At 34.9% G+C, this 23,986-nt stretch overlaps 1 pseudogene; it reads left to right on the top strand.

The window, feature by feature from the left end:
- The first annotated feature begins 2,550 nt into the window (after window positions 1–2,550).
- Window positions 2,551–12,623, top strand: LOC111146499 (annotated as a pseudogene).
- Window positions 12,624–23,986: the final 11,363 nt, after the last annotated feature.

The raw sequence follows: 23,986 nt of genomic DNA, 5'->3' as shown, positions 1-23,986 counted from the left end.
ATATAAATAGCTTGTCTCATAAACAAAAAGGGGGAGATGGGATTCAGAGTCAGGAAGATCCTTTTTACCTAAATCAGTCTCCAGAACTTTGGTTTCTTCTGTTTCAGGAAACTATACAATAACGTGAGGCACAAACTGCTGATTTAAGAAACCTCTACCAAAAGCAGAAGGCAAAACAGAGGGAGCCAATGCTCCAGTCCCATAACACACTACTGTCCAGTGTGACGCACAGAGAGCTCAGCCAGCCATGACCAGCTGGTCTCCTGAGAGGCAAGTGATCCATAGCACATGGGGCAGTATACAGAAGGGCCAGACCTCAGTGACCAGGGCAGCAACCTCCAGTGAACCAACCACCCTGCCCTGCAAAACCTCACAAACGCCTCACAGACAGGCAGGAACAACCCTGGGGACCTCAAAAACGCAAAACTGAAAAACTAGCAGTTAGCAAGTAACAATACTTCCTCAGGAACAGATTCAAGCCACTATGTAAGTTGATTATTACTAATACTACATTTCATTGTCTATTGCCTCCCCCCCCCACAGAGCATTTATATATGTGTGTGTTATTTTATTAAAACAATCTGGAGAGATGAGCATCTCCACCTTCTTCAATTTTACAAATGAGTTCCAAGCAAAGTACACTCATTTAGGAAAGATTAAGTGTGGCATGAGCATGAGGACATTGCCTGGCTTTCTTATTTAAGCCAAGAATCTTGAGGCTTTCGAGTGTCTCTCCAGGATCAGAAATGGATTCTCCTGCTTTACATTTCCCATCTCTGGCATTGCTGCTTATCCTCTATCCCTGCCACTAACCAAGCTCCAGAGATTTGCCCGCCTTTGAAGGAAGGACAACATTCACGGAGATTTAGCTTCAGTGAGTAGGCTATGGGAGACTGATGGAGAACAGCTGCATTCCAAAGTTATTTCTTTATGGTGAGCTAATAAAGGATGGATTGTTCACAGGGTGAAATGAAGTGTGAAAACACATCTGAATCTCTGAAACCCTGCCACAGAGGACAGCAAAACAACTATGCCAATAAGACTTGGAGACATATTGCAAGCTATGCCACTGTGGCTCACTCTATATGAAAACAGAACAAAACAGAACAGGAGCTAAGTAACTTTCATTTAACATTTATTCAAATCTTATTGTGTACTGAGCTCTGTGCTAAACTCTAGAAATGGAAAGTGAATAGAGCATGATCTCGCTCCTTCAGAATAACACATTCAACCAGTAGAGAGGAACAGTGACCATAATGTGAAGTGCTGTAATAAAATCACATACAAAGGGTTACTGAAGGACAGACCTAAAATAGAAAATAGAAAACCCTAAAATAGGTCTTTCTTAAAACCAAGGAAGGTCTACCTTTCAAAGCCTTCCAAAATAAGAATTATGTAAATAAATAAATAAATAAATAAATAAATGCCAATATCGATTGACTGTTCCCTCTGGTCCAGACACAACACTTGGACATCATCTCATGGAGTGCTCACAACCACCCACTGTGTACAGAACAATCACTACGCCCATTTTATAACATAAATAACCATGTTGTAAGTCACCATAGAATCTCCTGAGTTGTCAGTATTCCCACATTTCTTTAGCTCTTTTTTTAATAAGTTATATTTTTTCATACTTTATAACATTTGCTGCAGTCTATCTTCTTATCTTTATTTTTGACACAACTCCCTCATTATAGTTTATACTACTAGAAGGCAATGACCTGTATCTAATTCCACTCTAGAGCAATGCACACAGTAGGCTCTCAATAAATTGTTTTGAATAGAATTATTCTAAAATTATATGAACTAGAGCTATAAAAATAGCTGTTATATAATCTTACTTCTCAAAGGCTGAAGGAAGAGAGAATGATAACTGAAATAACACACCTTAAGCATAAGGTCATTAAGATCCACTAGGACATGGACAGCAGATACTGAAGATGGAGTGTGATAATATAAGGGGCCTAATAAAATCTTCTCTGGTTTCTCAGTACTTCCATTGTGCTCTGGCACACTTCAGTTTCACCCTTGGGTTATGTTCTTCCATTTGTATACTGTGATTCCTAAATTAAAATTTATTTTGTGGTATCTTTTCCAGGCACATAACCCTCAGTTCTGAGATGGATTCTATCTATCGGGATACAGAAGCACTTTCTGGGCTGCTTCTCCTCTCCTACATTTCTATACCCTTGCCTTGTGTTCGCACGTGGTTTTCTCTGATAAACAGGCTAAGAAGCATCTCTGGGTTTCATTCCATGAGACCTCTCAATACTGAAAAACTGCCTGCTTCTGGAAGGAGCCATCCAGGACCTTGAACAACTTCTCCACCTCCACAATCCCTGAATTGTCCAAGAAAGTGGAACATGTAGAAATAGGATTGATACTGTGATACTATTTCACATTCAGCCTTCCCTGGGAGTGGAATAGAGCAATGATAGAAAATCGAGAAAATTGCTACTCTCTCACTGCTCAAATTAGAGTCACAAAAAGCAAGCAGATATTTACAGAGGGCAGTGGTGGCAGAAAGCAGAGGGTGGCAGCAGCAGAATGTTGGCTATTGGAGTGTTTAACCTAATCCTGTGAGCAGTTTCCACCTCAGTGTGTGTAGGAGCACATGGAAGCATCATGAAGAGTGAAGACTATGCTCTCCTGAGTTACGTCAACTGGTGTGACTATCCCCCGCCCGATGTGGTCCACATTAAGATCCTCTCTGCCAGCTGGAAGGCCTTGAAAGAGAAGGAGGCTCCCTGGAGCAGCCTCTCCTTTGATGAAAAAGTTGAACTGTATGGCATGAAGTTCAATGAGAGCTTTGCTGAAATGAACAGGAGCACGAATGAGTGGAAGATGGTTGTGGGCATCGCAATGTTCTTCATCGGCTTTGCTGCTCTCATTCTGATTTAGGAGAAGCACTGTGTGTACGGCTCCTTCCCACACACCTTTGAGGAGGACTGGGTGGCCAAACAGACCAACAGGATGCTCCACATGAAGGTCAGCTCGATTCAGGGTTTCTCAGCCAAGTGGGACTACAAGATTAAGTGGAAGAAAAAGAAGAGCCCATCACTCACCCATTTGAGCCTCATGGTGCTCTCCCACCTCCAAGCAGCTCAGCATCTTCACTGGAAACCATTACGTTGCAACACCAGTGCTAATAAACAAGCAGTCTATGTGGGGAAAAAAAGAAAGAAAAAGAAGAATGAAAGAAAAAGAAAGCTGATATTTTTTTTAAAAATTAGAATTCGTGTAAATTGACCATGCTTAGTTTCAACGGTGCTCAAGTTTTAACTATGAGGCCAAAGCTTTTTAGAACCAAAAAAGATTTCTTACTTCTTACCAACTCTACCATTCATTGGACAGCTGAGGATGATAGGGAAATGGCATAATAATCCTGGAAGAGAAATCTTAGGGCTGAAAGCCTCACAGAAAGCTTCCAGACATGCCAAGGAAGGTTACTTTGAAAAACTGAATCTGAGGGAAAGTGGATGACTTATTCTTGTGCCCTAGAAATTATTTGCTCTAGTTTTGTGCAAAATTCTTAATTTTTATAGCGAATGCTCCAAGTGATACTTTTCTATTTAATACTATCTATTTAATACTAGTCATGCAAGTTATCCTCTAATAAATTTCCTAATTTACTGAAGCAGATGGCATATATTTCTCTATCCTCTAGAACTCCATTACTAGAAAAGGCTGTATCCAGGTTTTAGTCTGTCAGATAATAATGTTAATAGTAAAAGTAGCAGCAGTTCCCAGTTATTAGCTACTTCATTTTAATTATCTTAGAGATTATCTTACTAAATCTTCACAATATTTAATTAAAGTAGGTGCTACTTTATTTTTCTTTCTTTTCATAGTTTAAAACTAATATTTAAATAAGATAGTAACTGGACAAAAATTACAGGTAAGTGGTGGAATGTGTTCTGATAACCTACAGAGTCATCTCCTGTGAATGCTCTTGCTGGCAGAGCCTGCCCTTATCAACTCAGCTTTATGACTATAAAAGATACAAAATAATAAAGTAAAAATATAGTGGATTCAATGAAAAAGAACACAAAGTATTTCTTGTCTAATCACTTTCTAATATTCGTCCTTTACAGATCACTTCAATAAAAAAGAGGTTTCTATGCTTTATTCATTTAATCACCCGTTTATGACAAATTCATTGGGCACATATACTTCAAGTACTGGTGTATATGCTAGAGATAAAAGAGCTGATAAAACAGACAATCTCCACTGTTGTAGATCTTAAGGTGGAAAACAGAAATAAAGATAATAAGACACAGTATATTAGAGAACAGTAAGAGCTGAAAGAAAAAAAATACCATTCCAGTTCAAGATGGCAGCTAGGAGAATCTCAAACTCAGCTCCTCCAAGACATAGCAGAATCTCTAGCTACATCTGCAACAATCTCCCCTGATAAAATCCCCACTAGCTGAGTGACTTTTACATATGGAATAAAGGAAGAAAAAACCCAAACCAAAGGAGAGGCTTGAGACAATCTCACCACAAACCCCACCACCAGCACCACAACACACAGTTGGGAGGGGATTCAAAACCCTGCTGTTCCTTCCCTAGGGAGGTAAGGTTTTGAATTCCACATCTGGCACAGCTTGTAAGACTGCCTCTGAGAGACAAGTCCCCCAAACATCTAGCTTGAAAGCCAACTTCTGGCTTACATCCAAAAGACCCACAAGGCTATAGCAAACTGAGAAACTATTTTCTTGAAGTGTTCACACACATGGAGTCACCTAGTAGAGGCAGCTGACTAAAAAGCACTCAGACTTTTTTTGTAAAAGAAGCTTATTGTAAACTATTAGTTTGAGGAGCAGATATCCTAATTTAACACACATTTAGAAGCCTATGAAATATACTTCAAAATGGAGGCATGTGAATGTCATTTTTACACTCACCCTATGCCTGGCTCCAGCTCACAAGTATCTCCCAGGAAGCAGCTTCTATATTCACCTGGTTCCCTCCCTGAGTTTTGTGGCTGCTATCCATGAGAGAATGCCTCAACTGCCTAGCTCAGATAGCCAGTGGGGCCTGTGCTCATGGGTGACAGAATTGTAACAAACAGAAATTTTTAGCTGATTACTTCCCCTGGGCCATGATAGAAAAGTAACAGGCTGAAATGCCCAGTCTTAAGAACTAGAAAACAAAAGACATGAAGCCCAAATTAATAGAAGGGAGAAAATAGAGATCAGAGCAAAAATAAATAAGATACAGACAAAAAAAATTAGTGAAATTAGGAGCAGTATAATTCAAGATACACTAAATTTATAAATCTTTAGCTGGACTTATCAAGAAAAAAAAAAGAGGACTCAAAAATCAGAAATGAAAGAAAGCTGTTAAAATTGATACCAAGGAATACAAAGAATCGTAAGAGACCACTATGAAGAATCATGTACCATACTGGAAAACTCACAAAAGAAAAATTCCTAGAAACCTATACACTACCAAGACTGAATAATGAAGAAATAAATAAAAATCTGAACAGACTGTTTTCTAGTAAGGAAATTCAATCAGTGAATAAAACTCCCCAACAAACAAAAGTCCAGGCCCACAAGGTTTCACTTGTGAATTCTATCAGTCATTCAAAGAAGAATTAATATTATTCTTTTAAAAAAATTTTCCACAGGAATGGAAGAGGAGCACTTCCAAAATCATGTATGAGGACAGCATTACTGTGATCGTAAAACCTAAAAAGGATGCCACAAGCAAAGTAAGATATAGGCCAAAATTGCTAATGAATATAGATGTAAGAATCCTCAGCAATATATTACCAAAACAACTTAAACAATAAAAAGATGATATACCATGACCCAGTGGGATTTATTCCATGGGTGCAGAAGTGGTTCAACATGCATAAATTAATCAATACGATGAACCACATTAACAAAATGAAGGATAAAAATCCTAGTTGTCTCAATATGTACAGAAAAAGCATGTAATAAAATTCAACATCTTTTTATGATAAAAGCTCAAAATGGACACAAGGGAAACACAACACAATAAAGGCCATAATATGACAAACTCACAGATAACACTATATGCAATGAAGAAAAACTAAAACCTTTTTTTCTTGAAAAAACAGGATTTATTGAATTTTAAACTGAAAATAGTCATTATAATTTTTTTCTTTTCAATAAATTCATACAAAGAAAGAGGAATAGAAAGCAATGGTGGTGACCAGCAAGAGGAATAATTACATTCATTTTAAAGTGTGTGTGCCAGTTGTTTACATTAGCATTGGAAAACCTGGAATCCACAACCTCAGATCTGCAATCAGAATGTCTTGAGATGGGCACATGGGATCAAAATTTTTCTTTTTTTCCCCCCTTCAAGAAGCTACACATTAAAATTGTCTTCCTTTTATAGTCATAAATGTGTATATTCTTAGTCCTAGCTGTGAAAAGGCCTAAGCAAGAGGAAACTCAATTTGCAGTCCAACATAAAGGGAAGAAATATCTAAAATAAATAATCCAACAGTTTCTGCATTTTAATTTTTCATTTTTTTAAATAACTAGAAAAAGTGTAAAGTGACAAAAACTGTCATTGATGAATAATACATTAAATCTGTGGAAAAAAAGAAAGACATCACAAAATTTTAAAATTTATATGAAGACCACAAATTAACATAAAAATAAATTCTATGGATTTAGCTCAATAAATATGAACAAAATTAACATAAAGGCATACTTTTGGCAATCAATAGGTTTTGATAAGTTACATAAGCTTTTTTATATTGCTGTGCAGTGATGGGCAACATTTTTGCTAGTTTTCTCTAAGATTAGAAAAAAGACCAGGATGCCACTATTGCTACTTTTTTCCAACATAGTGTTGAAGACCTGAGCTAGAGCAATTAGTCAAGAAAAAATTTTAAAAATGTCGAAATTGGTGAAACCATATGGTAATTGTCTTTCTCTGCCTGGCTTACTTCATTTAACATAATCCCCTCCAGTTCCATCCATGTTAATGCAAATGGTGGGTATTCATCGTTTCTGATGGCTGAGTAGTATTCCATTGTGTATATATACCACATCTTATCTATTCATCTGTTGAAGGGCATCTCAGCTCCTTCCACAGTTTGGCTGTTGTGAACATTGCTGCTATAGGGGAAGGGAGAGAAATGCAATGGGGGAGAAATCAGAGAGGCAATGAATCATTAGACTATGAACCCTGGAAAAACCATCTGGGAGCTTCAGAGGGGAGGACAGGAGGGGGAGGAGGTAATAGGATGGTGGGTATTGAGGAGGGCATGTGCTGTCGTAAGCACTAGGTGTTATATTAACTAATGAATCATTGAACACTACATCAAAAACTAATTATGTACTATACTGTGGCTAACTGAACATCATAAAACATTTAAAAAATAAAAAATAAAAATAAATAAAAATAAATAAAATAAATAAATAAAATAAAAAATGTTTTTTCTATTACAAAAAAGTGTCCAAATTGGAAAGGAAGTAAAACTGTCACTATTTGCAAATTATATATATATATATATATATATATATATATATCCCTATTTGCAAATTTTATATATATATATATATATATATATATATATCCTTAAGAACCCACTATATATATATCCCTATTTGCAAATTATATATATGTGTATATATATATATATATATCCCAAATAACCCACTGAATACCTGTTAGAATAAATTTAGCAAAATTGCAGGATACAAAAATTAACACACAGATATCTGTTCTGTTTCTGTATACTAATAATAAACTATCAAAAAAGAAATTAAGGAAACAACCCCATTTACAACTGCATCAAAAAATAATAAAATAGAGGAAGAACATTTGGCCAGAAAACCAATGCAAAGGCCCTGACGTGCAAACATGATTGATATTTTGAAGAAGCAGAGAGAAGGTTAATATCCCTGAATTAGAATGGTTGGGAAGAATGTAGGAGGTAAGACCAGATTGGTAATGGAATCCAGGACCTATAGAGCTTCCTTGGTTATGGCAACAAATTTGGAGTTTAATCTGAGTGAAAACAGAAGGCCCTTGACCAATTTTAAGCAAAGGAGCAACAGGACTTGACTCATTTTGACAGGATCACTCCAGCTAGAGAACAAGCTAATGAGGGACAAAGGGCAGAAGCAGAGAGACAAGTTAGGTGGCACCCGCACTAATTTAGGCAAAAGATTATGGTGCCTTGCACCACATAGCAGCTGCGCAAGTGCTGAGAAGTGCTTTATTTTTTAAAGTAAAGCCACTAGAATTTGGTGATGTATTCAAGGAGGATGTGAAAAATAGTCAAAGATAAATAATGTACTTCTTTTCAGTAACTGGAGGGATAGTTTTCATTTACTGAAACAGAGTGGACTGCAGAAGGATCTGTTTGATGTGAAAAAGATTAGGTTCTTATTTTTCACATTAACTTGAGATATGTAATAGAAATCTAACAGGGAATGTGAGTAGGCAAGCATCCATATCAATCAGGAGTAAAAGAGATGAAGTTGGGACTCATTAGTATACAGATGGTATTTTATAGTCAAAAGTTAGAGGAAACCAAAGGGGACATGAAACAAAAGAAATTCAAAAGAGCCCTGGAGGCTCCATGTTTTAGGAGATATGAAGTGGTAAGGAGACTGAACAAGCAAAAGTAACTAAAAATGATCAGAGAAGTAGGAAAGAAAGAACAAAGAGGATTCTGTTAATTCTGTGATCAACAGAAAGAAAATGCTTGAGGAAAAACAAAGTAGTTAAATATGTGAAGTATAGTAAGAACTGAAAACTGATCATTAGATTTGGCAATGATGATAGATTTGGTAAACACTTAGTATGAGTGGTAGAGACAAGTCTGGTTAAGGTGGATTCCAGAGAAAATGGAACAGAAAAATGGGCAGAGTATAGGGAAATATTTGGCAAAAAAGAGAAAAGGGTCAATAGTTGGAGGAATTAGCTAGAAAGGAGAAAGGTTTTTTTGCTTTCTGGAGGGAGAAATAATGTTCTTACGGTGATAGGAATAATCTTGTATAGAGAGGAGAATCCATAATTTAGGAGAGAGAAGGGACAGTTCCTAAAGTACGAACAGGAATGCGACCAAGTACATTATCAGAAGGGGGTTGTCTTGCCAAGAAAATAGAAATAGCAGTAGATAATAGTATATGAGGGCACAGCAATAGGGAGGTGTAATCATCACATTTCAGTACCAAAAGCTAATAGATGGAACATACAATTCAAGAATGAGAGATAAAATCCAATAGTAAGGCAACTGAGTTCCCCAAGTTTATTTGATCACAGTATCCTTTGTTGTAGTGTACTTTCACTGTCTCCCAAAACATTGTGCCATATGGCTAACTCATGTGTTATCTAGTAGTTTCTATAGTATGTGCCACTTTCACCCCCAACAGGTCAAGCTGAACACCCAGTTATTTTTTTTAAATGTATACACACAAAGACGCACATATATCATGATCTTAGGTTATGATAATTCAAAATAATCTACCTAATTTAGTAATAAAGTCAGTAATTTCAAAGTTTGAGTTCACTGACTTCACAGAAACAGGAAAGAGGGTTTGGGTTGGGTCAGGGCAAGATGAGGGTCAAAAGTGACGAACTCCCATATGCACTCAATGTCCTAGAAGACCTGTATTCTTGTTGAAAGTAGAGGAGAGAATGAAGTTGGGGGAAATTGGAGGGGGAGAGGAACCATGAGAGACTATGGACTCTGAAAAACAATCTGAGGGTTTTGGAGGGGTGGGGGTGGGAGGTTGGGTGAGCCTGGTGGTGTGTATAATGAAGGGCATGTATTGCATGGAACACTGGGTGTGGTACATAAACAATGAATTCTGGAACACTGAAAAGAAATTTGAAAAAATAAATAAAAACAGAAAAAAAGAAGGCTGCAGTAAAAGACTCAAAAAAAAAAAGTATGAGTTGGGAAATCTGTCAACTATTAAGAATAACGAAAAGCTTGCTTTTCTCAGTTTTGGCTTAAGGTTGAGGTAAAGAAGTCTTCCTTAATAAACTATAATCCCAAATTTACTCTACAACACACATTTGCATTTAAATTTCTATTGCCGTACATAGCCCATACCACTGGAGCACTTGAGAAAACTTCAAGAAAAAGCTAAGTGGCTTAAATCATGTTCCTTAGCAGAAGACCTTGAGATGAGGATCTGTAAGCAAAAGCAAGTACTCTCCAAGAGAAACAAGTTAAACAAGTTGGGGAAATAGGACAGGAAAGAGAAAAAAGACCCCTAAGCCTACAACTCTGGCATAGACCTAGCTTCAGCCTTTTCTTATGTTCCTACACTTGAGGGTATAAATTATGCTTTTGAATTGGTGATGCCTCAAAGCAAGTGAGCAGAGCTTTTCTACTTCTGCACCAGTCAGTCATGGGCTACAATCCACCTAGTTGGGGACATAGACACTTTGACTCTCCATCTATGAAAAAATAAATAGAATAGCTCTGTTAGCCCAAAGGATGCCATCCAAAGGAGCATACAGATGTGGACCATAAGAGGCAAAGCACACAGAAATTAGGAGATGGATATACATTAACTGTAAAAAATGATCAGGGGAAATTTAGGTGAAACACCAGCAAGTTTTAGTACCCAAGCCCTTCTGGAGAGTTTTTCTCCCAAACCAATTTGCATTTGAACTTAAAAAACCAAAAACAAAAACTGAAGTTGTGCTCAAATCCGTTACAAATATATGAGAGTAAACAACTTACTATGAGTGAAAGTCACCAGACACATCCTAAGAATTTCTTAAGCTAGAAGTATTCATTAGAGATATTAACAATTAGTCATACTAAAGCACTTATAGGAAAGAAAAATAATGGTGTATCTAGAAATGAAAACAAAGGATTATACTTGGGAAAAATTCTGTGAGTTAAAGGCAGATGAGACACATCTAGAGACAAGTTGTAGATCAGAAGTAGGAGGAACTCACTACAAGTAACTCAGAGATAAGAGCATCAGAGGCTTCTTGGGCAAAATAACAAAGCCACCTATGTTTAGGCATTCCTGAAGGAGATGGCAGAGGGAGTGACAGGAGAACAATAGCTGAGAGTTATTCAGAATTGATCAACTACTTAGATTTTCAGATATAGCATAACTCCTTAAAAATAACAAGAATAACAAAACCAAACCTGTACATTTCATAAGGAAACAAAGAACAAAGAATCTTGAAAAAAGGAACCACCAGTGGACTGAGAACAGATTTTTGAACAATAAAACAGAAGCCAGAGTCTAGTATATTATGATGATAAGAGCTCACATGGGCATGTTTTGCTGTTATGCATGCACACGAGCATGTGTGCACAGATACACAAACGCTGAATCCACAACTGTTCATGGGTTAAAGGTATTCAGAATTTAGTTGTACCCAGTGTACACATTCCATAACTTGAGAATTTTCTTAAAAATAAACATTTAACTCACAAAAAGTTAAAAATAGGGATCATTTTGTAATAAGGTCTCATAATAAATACCTAGCTTCTGAACAAACATGGCCAAAGAGGGGAATTTATCATTTTTAATATATTAATTATGAAAAATTCTACCCATCTGTTCCGAAGTAGAAGCCTATCCAGAATTAATGCATGAACTTAAGTCATAAAAGTGCATGTAATTGACTTTTAGAAGCCAAAAACAAGTTAATCTCCTCTTTAAATTATAGAAGTTTTCTTTTCAAAGACAAAATTTTACATTTCTATGAAAAATTTCATGTTTAATTATTAGAGAGACATTTGAAGTACTAAGTTACTTTGCTAGAGCTGAATTTTAAAATTAAATCATAATACCAGTTTAACAGGTGCTTCTTATACATGGACAAAACCTATTTAATAGTTGTGTGTGGAAAAGGAGAGAATTGGTACACATCAAGTAGCTATATATAATGTGTACCTATACACACATAAAATATTATACATGTTTACTTTGATATGTAAATATAAAATTATACATGCATTTTAAGTTTTTATTTAAATTTGTTAGTTAACACACAGTATTATATGTATATATATATAAATACATAAAAATATATAATATATTAGCAGTAATTATTTGGAATTTTTAATAAATTTCCCTTCATCCAATAGCATTTCAATTTCCTTTATTATCCAGAGTAACAGTAAAATTATATATGGAGAGAATAATTTGTCAATCTGAAAAATGTAATAAACTTTTCAAAGTATACTGTAGAGAATGACTTACAGCAGGAAAATTAGAACTTCATGGTTTCTTCCTTATCCTGAACACTTTCAGGTTGATAAGGGACCAAACTGAAGACACTAGTATCAAATTTATCTGATTCAATTCTGCATTCATCCCTTTTTTCTCTAGCAGAAATTGGTTACTTCATTTTTATGGCTAATCCTGCTTTCTGGCCCCCAAAACAACCTTAGTCTGAGACAGTCTGAGACAGTCAATACTGTACATGGATAGTTATAACTCTATATACACAGGCTCAACTTCCAGTCCTGGCTCATCCAGAATCTGATCTTCTCCTCAGACTGTGGTAATTAGTCCCCTTCTTCATCACCAAACCTTGTTCTTAGACTTGAGTTTCAGACCTGTTTTTCCCACTATTAGGACTGTGGACTGACAGTCATACTTTTCCCCTCTCAAGATCCTGAAGAGAAGTCCTAAACTGATCAATGATACATGCCTCCCAACATGAATATATCAAACATTCTGTAGGAACATCTTGAATAGTACTTGGAATGGTCTGTTACATTCGTTTATACAGAGAGCAATCCTCACACTACTCTATAAGCCTCCATAGAGAGAAATGATACCTTACTACTCTCTGTATTCCAAGTACCTAGCAGTATCTGACTCATGGTAGTCTCTCCAGTATTTTTTGAATAACTGTTATAAGTGTTATGACATGGAAAATTATTAAGTAGTAATTTTATATTACTTCAAAGTTGAAAAGTTTGCTGCTTGACTTCCCTTGGATACTCTTATTTCAAGTTTCAGGCACTAGATCTTAGATTTAGTTGTAACACGGTGCCCCTTCCTTAAACATCTGTGTTGACTGAAGTTGAAAGAGGCCACCTGATAGTGCACTCAAAGACTACAACTGCTAAGGATGAACTATTATTACTTTTCAGCAGCTAGTTCATCTCCACACACCTGAGGAATTGTCGAGGGAAAATCCTGAAACAGAGTTTCTTCAATTATGCTTCCCACTGAAGAAAATAGAGATTTGAGATTCTGGGGAATATGTTGGGATCCTTTAGGTTGAGGAAAGTGTGATCTACCTGCTATTTGTAAGGTGACTGTTCAATTTATAGTTTTAAAGGTAAAATAAACATTAAGCTGTTGAAAATGCAAGTATGGTATTGATTATAATGTTAATTAGCATTCAGTAGGAACTTAACTGGCACAGTTCCAGACATTCTCTGTGGATTAACTCAAACATTATAGAAACCCTCGGGAGGTAGGTCCCTATATAATTCTCATTGTATAATGAGGAAATAGACACAGATAGGTAATTTGCTTCAATTTACTCACTTAGCAAGTGGCAGAATTGGGATTCCAGGTCAAGTGGTGGGTTAAATTGTAACAAAGGGTATATACCAAATAAGAACTGAGCAACTAAACCAGAGTGACTTCCTGGGGAAAGAGACTGCTGTGATGTAAAAAATTTGAGGCAAACATCTTAAGAGTTGAATTTCATAGGCCTATACCTTTACTTTATTTTTTTTTTTAATTGAAGGAGCTGACATAAGACTGCAAGCCTTAAGTTAAAAAAAAAAAAAAAGCCTACCATGTATAACTATCTTCTCTTTTTAATTAAAGAAAAGAGTAGCAACAAAAATAGGAAGCATGTGATTTCAAGATAAAAAAAAGTTTAGATTTATTAAATTTAGCAGTATGGAAAAATATCATATTGCTCTTAATTATTATTCCCATTTTCTTTGTCCTCTGTCCAGCAGTGTTACACGTTCTGGCACTGAAAAACAAAAAGGGGAGAAGGTTTGGAAAGACTATGTGGTTGGCAAAGAAACCAAGCTTACTCTCATTCTTCCACTCTTCTCTAGTCTCCCCCATGAACACTCATCCTTCATAATTCAACTTAAAGTGTTGTTTATTTAACTCTCGACTTCGTCTAAAGCTCAGTTCTGTAAGAGAAAGACTGGGACCTGAAACAGCTTGCCACTGTACCATGTAAGTCCTAACAGTGCACCTGAGTGAGCAGTACTTAATTAATCTCTATTTTAAAAATGCTTAAGTGTATACATAACATTGCTGCTTCCATTACAGAGATATTAAAAAAATCACACCTATAATTATACCAAATCAAAACTCATAAGTCATGACAGTTATAAAGTTTCCTGTTTGATTTCAACCAAAAGAAAGTATTTTATATACAAATGTGGGTGACAGCATGTCTAAGGATAAAGCATGAAATCATTTTTGAAATGATTCTTTTAATAATCAAAGTTTCAAAGAATCTTTACATATAGACATGTGTTATTTCTCCTTGCAATATATCCACTAAGGATATATTGGCTAGGGACCAGTTAATATATCTAATATCTGGTTATGTCCTTAAAAGCCTATTCTTTCTATATTTCAGGACTTCATTTTTTTTTTGGTTACCATTAATCAGGATCTACATTGACCTAAGAATGCCACCTCTCCTATTAACTAATTTTCATTTCTTTTGTGTATTTAATCCTAGAATATACCATTTTCTCTAATTGTGCTTTCTAAAAATAAGTATGAACTAGAAATCAGGATCCCTGATGATCTGATACATTTTCCTTGGCTTCTCTAATCTTGTTCTGTGAGTGCTCTAAGTTGCCTAGCCAGCTTTTGCAGAATTAGTACTGAAAAACTGACTCTTTAGAGAGAAGGTCCAACTTAGAATTTCTCACCATGTTCAAAGTGCCATTGATTAAAACAAACCTTAACACTTGTCCGTCTTTGAGTTTAGAAATAAAAGTGGTTAGAAAAAGACCATTAGGGGGCCTGGGTAGCTCAGTTAAGTGACTGCCTTTGGCTCAGGTCATGATCCTGGAGTCCCAGGATGGAGTCCCACATCAGGCTCCCTGCTCAGCAGGGAGTTTGTTTCTCCCTCTGACCTCTCCCCTCTCACGCTCTCTCTCTCTCAAATAAATAAATCTTAAAAAAAAAAAAAAGGCATTATTTTGAAAAAAGTTCAACCTAAGTGGCAGAGGAATGAGTATAATACAGAAAACTTAAAACTACCAAGCTTTTTGTAAGTGGGTGTTACTCCATGGTGAGAAGTGGTCAAAAAACAAGGTCTTATTATCATTGAATTTTGATAAAAGAAATCTGATACATGGATTCTCTTTTATATTTGAAAAGTTACATTACAATTCAGAAGCAGCCAAGATTTTCTTGGTAATATAAACCAATTGTTTAGAGAGAATTAAATTATTAGTAGCAATCCTTACTGTAGAAAGGTAGCTAATGATAATTGTAGGGTTAAGTCTATTTGATTCTTTGTCAATAGCTTATCAATTATTATAACATGAACAAAATATGGCTGGTCTAGTGTTTATATAACTCATATTCTCAGACTGTAAATTATGAAAAATTAGTTTTTCTTTACCCTCTACCTAATCCTATAATCATGTCAGTTTCTTTCTACTTTTCCTACAAACCTTAGTCCATGTGACAGGAGTATGAAGGTAAAATTTACACATAAAGAGAAGCTTGAAAAAAAATCAAGTAAAAAACTTTGGAATATGAATAAATAATCTAAAGCTGAAACACAAGAAGAATAATCTCTCAAAACAAATTTATCAACATATTTCAGCCCTGGAAAACACTAACAAAAATAGGAAAGGAGCTGGATAATATCAGAGTTCAAACTGGAGAAGAGAAAATGGCATCATCGATCAAAGGACAAATAATCATGGTGAAAATGCAAATATAGTTACAGGCATGCCTGACACAACAGAGGGGAATGAACAACACTCATTCTAATATTCCAGGGTGAATTATTTGACACAAGGCAAGAACGTATTATGATAAGCCTTATATTAAAGTTAAGCATTTTAGGCAATTCTAAGTTTCTGATGGGAAAGGTGAAACCCCAAATATTCCATGAAGTTATAATCCAAAATAGAATTTCTATTTATTGAATTCCTATTATAAGTCAATTGTAGTTATTTACCAATGCAGTTTTATCTAATCTGATCAAAAATCCCATGAAGTGGGAATATGTTTTCCCTGTTTACAAATGGAGGGAATTGATACTCACACACTATTTGTAAGGAGTGTCAAAAAAATTTTAGTATTTAATGACCTACCTATGGTAGGTCATTCACTCAGATAGAGAAGACTGAGAGACCAGTTTCAGGGGGCAAGATCACCAAAAGTGAGTAAACTATAATTTACAATTGAATCACTGATCTCAATGAATAGGTATGCTTCACAGATTGTCTGTAAATGTACCTTCATCATCTATAGGTACAAGTATCATCTACGGGTACAGTCATTAAAATAGATGTCAACTTCTGACCAATATTGGATACTTTTGTGAATTTTTGTATCATTTTTATGACTATACTGATAATTACGGATGGTAAAGTAAATGCAATGGCACATTCAGCATCAAATTTCTTAAGAAATCAAAATTAATACTTTAAAATGAACTTCTGAACTCAGTGCCAAGGTTACTGCAAAACAAACAAGTATTACTAAAAAAATACTTACTGATTTATATCATGTAATAAGTAAACAGTAAAGGCATTAAGACTATGTCTGTAAGCTCTGGCATGAAGTATTTCCTGCACAACGTTCACATGTACCTAATCTGTAAATTTACAGTATTTCAGATGTACCTCTGTAGGAGAGCTGACAACATTGACTCCATCTTTGCTCTCCACCCTGTTTTTTCCTCTTATACACAGATGACGCCACATTAGATAACTAGGAGAGATCCCTCCTGGCATACCACCACTTTAGATAACGAGTAGAGATGACCGGTGCACATGTGGTGCCACTTTAGAGAATTATTCTGTGATGCCACCACCATACCCCTCACTCTATAAAAGCTACAGGTTGAGATCTAGACTTGGTGGACAACAGTTGCAGAGAATAGGGGCAGAGAACAGCTATGTAGGGTTCTGGTTCATCTATCCACCTGCCTGCCTACCCTGTCAGTAAGTTACCCTGAATAAAAACTCTGTAAATGGTATGGAGTGACTTGCTTCAGTTTTCAGTTATTAACAGTTCTTCTCAGTCTGAAGGATACATTACTGATCCTCCTCCACCTTCTAACAACCTCACTGACTGGTGTGCCATGTTGGTTTTCACAACTTAAAGAGTTATGACACAACTGATACACTAAGAGGCCTTTCTTAGAAATGGTTTTCATTCTTTTCTTACCAAGATTACATCGTCCTTTGATTTATCAGAGGCGACCAGTATCCTTTTATTGAAGGCAAATGTTCAATTCTTACACCAGAAGCAATGGAGGAAGACAGATCATTGCTTATCATTTTGTAAAGATACACACATATCAAAGTGAAAATTTTCTGTTCACTGTACATGTGTCCATACACTATTCAGGGAGACTGTGGCAGAAGAACAAAGTACAGTTATGCCAACACAACCTTACTTATTACAACTATCAATACCTCTATTTTAAGAAAGTAAAAAAAGATAAATGCTAAATCAAATGGATAACAGGAAATATTGACATAAACTGGGACACTTCTCATATTTACTACTAATATTTGCTATATATACATCACACACACACACATTGATGTATTAATATCCTGATATAAGTATCATGGAAAAATATAAGACAGGAGCTCTTAATATGTGATCCACAGAAATCTAATTGCTATATATTGGTTTCCATAAATCCTCTAAAAGTTTTATGCACGATTGTGTTGTAAATGTGTAGTCACATGAACATCTTCCTGGAGATGAGTGCCCTGAACATGGATCAGATTCTCAGAGGTCTAAGACTTCAAAAAGATACATAACCACTGTTCAAAGAGACCATTAAAAAGTTAAAGAGCCTATTTTGTCAGTAGTGAAATATTAAGTTACTAAAAAGGAAAAAAAATGTTCAAGAAATGAAATTTGATGGTCTTTGCCATAGTATGGGAAAGTAGAGTTAATCTCCACTGAACACTTCATTTTTAAAAGACATTTATATGAATTTGTAAAGGTAAAAACACCTGGATTTAAAACAGAAATTCCTTACAAACGCCAGTGTTAAGTCTCACTGATACATTCTCTCTCTTGCCAGTCTGATTGTAAGCTATTTGAACAAGAGCTGTATCTTCTGGATCTCCCGTACCACTTTTGACAGATTTGTCCTCAATCTGTTAACTTGAAATAATTTTACTTAAGAAGATCTAATTTGTACCCATTTAGTTAGGTTGCCTAAATAAGAGCATTTAAGGCAACTTACTAACAAAACTGTCACATCATATACAATTAATTGAAATAAAGCTTCAAATATGTAAGTATATTATTATAAGAACTAAGAACTAAATTCATTTAAAACAAGAAAGCTCAAACTAGAGGAAACCCTTTTAGTGAAGGACGTGTCCTTGATTTATTGAGCTTGCTGATGACAGTAATAAAATATGGCTCTGCTTCAACAAGAAATAAAGGACAGTTTTGAGGTAAAACTTTACTTACAATAAATTAAAAACCCAAAGTTTTCTTAGTAGTCAAAAATTTATGCAGAATTTCATTTTTTCTAACTTTAACTATCTTAAAGTTTTATGATTGTTGCTTTATTCTGCATGCTGTTATAATTATGTCCTTTAATGTTAACTTACTTTCTTCCCTTCTGCCCTAATTTCTAGTTTATCCAGCATCTTGAATTAGGAAGAGGTTGAGTCCTGCCTCATTCGTGTAGTGAGCAAATTTTATGAGTACAAAGATGGCAAAGAAAAAAAAATTAAGTAAAATGAATTCAACAGAAAAACTACCTTTCAAACTTGATAGTCATGGAAGTAGAGAAAAAAGTAAATGATTAAATGAAATAAAAAATCCTCAGGGGTATAACTGAGGTAAACTACAGAATGTAAACTATAGTTTCAAATAATACAGATGGCATGAGACAAAACAAAGTCATCATCCATAAAAACACTTACCTTTCTAAAGCAAGCAGTGTGATGCTAAAAGAAGTGAATAGAGGATATCCTAGCATAGCACCACAAAAACCTAAACTGAAGAAATGAGAGGAAGCAGGCACAAACCAGGACAGATGAGGAACCTACCTGTCAGGTTGTATTAACCGAGACAGAAGAACAAGCATTTGATAACAATAAATGGATATTCTAAGGGTATTATTTCTTCTTCGAATCAAGCTTCTCAAAATAATGTGGCTTATTCTACATAATAATATATAATATATACTAGACACACACCCATTTTTAGATAAATAAACAGTTTAGAACCCCAGGAAAGCTACTGAGCAGGTAAAAACCTCCATGATCTTCATTGCAGGGCTTGGGGATGGGTAGACAAGCAGAACAAGTTCCCATTCAACACTTCCAAAGGCCACGAGTGGGGACTTCTGCTTAATTGTGAGAAAAGAGAAATAACACCCTCTCCACCCAAATCAGGGAACATTAAAAGATTCCACAGCTTAAATGAAAGAGAGAAATGCAAGCAAAAAGATATTTGAAGCATGTTTGTTTGTGATAAGGTACTAAAATCCCTGCTATGTATACTGGACCACAGCAGCAACATAATAAAATCAACCGCACACCAATCTCGCTTATGAATGTTGACTCTACAGTGTAAGTTTTGAAGTTTCTGTATAGTAAGATCAAATTAGGTGGAAGCATGGAAGAAATAGATTTCCTTTGAATTGGGAGATTAAAGTGCACAATAAAGAGAAGTTGACAAGAAAGAACGCATAGTTAAGAATGGTAAAGGATACAAACAGGTTGCAAGCAGAAAATACATACAGAGCAAAAAAAATAGGAAAAAAAATGCTCAACTTCATTAATAATCAGTCAATATATAAAATAATGCATTATCATGTTTGCTCAGTTATTAATCTAGTTTTAACAATAGTGTCAACAATGATCAGAAAGTATAAACTATCATTTAGCTATAGTGATCAATTTTGCACCATATCTTTAAGCCAATGATTATTTTTCTAAAAACCTATTTTAGAAAGATTAAGATTTGCATAAATACACTTGTATTCAGAGGTTTATATTTTCATTTTCAGAAATAAAAAAAGGAAAAACTATACATCTATATCTATGGTCCAACAGAATAGCTTAATTATGATAAATCCTTAAGTCAGAAAGGTATCCAGTGACTAAAAATGGAGGGAAGCCAGATGAATTGTTATGAAACTATCTCCAAAATGTGCTTTTAACGAAAACAAATTCCAGAATATAGTATAATCCTACTTATGTTAAAAATACTAACAAAGAGTAACACGGGACCTACACACATGAGTCTATCTTGAAATATGCACAGAAGGGTTATTGTTATCTGCATTGAGTTATTCACACAGACCTTCACTTTGTTTCATATGTTTGTATTGTTTGATTTACAGTGACCATGAGCTCATATATTACCGAATAACCGATGAAAGGTTTAAAACATTAACATAATTGTGAAATGACTAAGGACAAATTTTACAAGACATTTGGAGGAACTTTATGAGGAAAATTTGACTGAGAGACATAAAAGAAAGTGTGAATTAATGAAGAGACATATGATGTTCCTGGACAGGAACACTTGAGGCTGTAAAGCTATCCATTTTCTCTTAAATTGATCTATAAATTCAATGCAATTTGAATTAAGGTCCCAGTGGAATTTTTTGGAACTGACAAAGTAATTTTAAAGTTTCCTCCAAAAGAGAAAAAAAAAACATATGAAAGAGAAAATTTTCAAGGGTAATGAGACAAGACTATACTAGATATTAAAAGGTGGTTATCCTGGTGGCAAAATAAACAAAAGATTTGTATAAAAGGACAGAAAATCCAAATGAAACCATATGTGTTATATAGACAGCATTTCCAAGCAAAGGATTTTCTTTCTGTAGTAATGTGTTTGATCATCAGCCTGCACATTTGATAAAAACAAGTATAGCTCCCTTCCTTTTTCATTGAGACAAATATGTGAAGAATAATTATTTAAATATAAATATAAATGATTTAAATATAAAAATTAGCTTATATAGATAGGAGGTGAAATACATGTAATAACCTGTAGACGGTCTAGGGAAGGTCTTCTGCAATCTAAAAGGAAAAAAATCATAAAGGCAATCTTGCTGCGTAAAACATTAAAATGTAAAAAGTTATATCCACTACTATCAACTCTAAAAGACAACAGCAATGTTCAGAATTAGCTATCCTAGAGTGAAAAAGATTCTTAAAGAGCTCTTACAAGTTGATAAGGTAAAGAAATATACCCCTTGGTTGTCTGCTTCCAGAGGAGTAGGAATCTTATAAAGGACTCTCACTCAATACCTGCTACACCCATCATCCATGCCTCACAGTTTGAGGTATCGTTGGTCTCACAGAAAAGAGAAGCCTCCAAGATAACAACCAACAACTAAACTGAGCCCAAGGTAACCTGAGGCCTGGGCTTCACTTCCAGGGACACAGAGCAGGCACACCAGTGGGGTCAGAGCTGGGAAAAAAAAATGAGCTTCGAGGAACAACCATGAAAAACATGGGCATCCCTGAAATAACGGAGTTGCCTCAAGACCAGACTTCCTAAGAACACTGAACCCTGGAGCACATGACATTAAGGAGAACAAAAGATAACTGGAGACATTTTTAACTTGGGATAGGAAAGGGTTTCCTCAGCAAGACACAGAAATGTCAAAAATATATATCAATTCAACTACTTTTCAGTTAATTTTTCTTCATTAAAAAACACATTTAAGAAGTAAACTAAGAGAAGCCCCAAAGTGGCAGAAAATACTTGTCATACACATAAATCAAAACTTTGGAATCATATTCACATGAAAAAGGAAAAGAGAACACAGTAGAAAACTGGTTACAGGATATGAACAGACATTTCACAAAACAAAAGTATGCATGACTAATGATGTAAATGCAATGTAAATGAAGATCACAAATATATTTTTCATGTCTGGTTGGCAAATACTAAGGAGTGTGGCAATACCATGAATTGTAGAAAATAAAGATCTTCTATATTGCTACTAGGAATGTAAATTAGTATACCACTTTGAAAAACAATTTGGTACTATTTTATGAAGTTAAACAGTAAGTATCTTATGATCAAGATTGCTTTTGTGTATATACTTTTAGAAAATCTCTTACACAATTACATACATGAAGATATTCACATAAGGACTCATAATAAGCCCAAAGTGAAAACCACCTAAACACACAAAGAAGACATCTAGTAACAAATTGTGGTATATTTACACAATGAAATATTATGCAATATTGAACATTAACATATTGCTTGGAAAAAAAATGAAATTTTAGAAAACCATTGGGTAATATCCTTTTTCTAAAGATCTAACAACGACAAATTAATACCATGCTGTTTTGGCATACAATTAAACAGTGTACAACTTCCTATTTAAAATGGCATTGGAGGGGCGCCTGGGTGGCTCAGTGGGTTAAAGCCGCTGCCTTCAGCTCGGGTCATGATCCCAGGGTCCTGGGATCGAGCCCCGCATCAGGCTCTCTGCTTGGCAGGGAACCTGCTTCCCTTCCTCTCTCTCTCTGCCTGCCTCTCTGCCTACTTGTGATCTCTGTCTGTCAAATAAATAAATAAATAAATAAATAAAAATCTTTTTAAATAAATAAATAAATAAATTCTAAAATGGCATTGGAATATCACTGCAAAATCAGAATAGTATTTAACTCTGGAGGCGGCAAGGGGATATGTCCACAGAGAGATCAACACTTGGATAAATTTCAGTTACTAAGTTATGTAGTGGGTACTTTGATGTTTATTATTAAAAATATACACATAAAAGTAGAGAAAAAAGAATGGGCCAAAGATTAAGAGCATTATGATTAATCAAGTCCATTGTAAGGAGAACAGTAAGAAGGAAAACAGAGTTGAAACATATTTCAAAAAAAATAAAAATTATGAAACACCAAATACATTTTGATTCACTATTTAAAGATTTGGATGTTAAAACAAAATCATTTGCCTTTTGGATAATTTAAAATAAATGTTGCTAAGATGCAGAGTTGGCAAGAATGTAAATTAAGATGCAGATTTGGCAGGAATGTAAATTTATGGAGATTTCTGGAAATTGTAAATTGTAAATCTGTAAATTGTAAATTGCATATCTAAGAATTTACCAGAAAAAAATATTTAAGAAATTTAAAAGGAATACAGATTTTGTATTCTAGAATATTCCTTTCAGATTTTTAATAATGAATGTAACAAAAATATCTACCTTATTTGGATTGATTCAATATTGACTTATCCATAGAACAAAATAATATTACAATGTTTGCACATGCAAGCAATTTCAGAATTTTTATTTACATAAGTGAGTATATGCAAATTTTAAATTAGCTTTTTATTATTATCTCAGTGGTGGAATCGGGGGTAACATTTTTAACATTTTACTTACCTATATTTTTTCTCTAATAATTATGCTGTTACTTGTTCTTACAAAATATAAACATGCTTTTTAACATATTTCTGTTCTTAAAAATGAAATTCTGGATCAAAACCAGCTCATAAACATCATGCCTCTCTCCAGTGATTAAGCAAGTTTCACATGATAAATTTAAGATAGAAAAAAATCAAGACCTGACTGAAATTCTGATTTCTCATTTATCTGAAAAATCTTTTCTTTTCAAGAAGGAGAAATGAAGCAAATTATTTCCCCTAAGTGTTATTAGAGTAGGAAAAAATAGAAATGTTCAGGAGTCTGAACTACTTTCAATATCAGTGGGAGTATGGAATGGTGTATCTATAAGTGACCTAGCAGTGTGAAACCTTGGTAATCTTTTTACTACTTCACATCAGTAAAGTCCCACCAGTATCTAAAAGAGCTTTCCATTGTCTTGTGATCTGGG

Source organism: Enhydra lutris, unplaced genomic scaffold (genome assembly GCF_002288905.1).
Source record: "Enhydra lutris kenyoni isolate GAN:26980312 unplaced genomic scaffold, ASM228890v2 scaffoldscaffold14, whole genome shotgun sequence".
Classification (NCBI taxonomy): domain Eukaryota; kingdom Metazoa; phylum Chordata; class Mammalia; order Carnivora; family Mustelidae; genus Enhydra; species Enhydra lutris.
The sequence above is the reverse complement of the archived record's forward strand: the minus strand, read 5'-3'. Positions and strand labels throughout refer to the sequence as shown.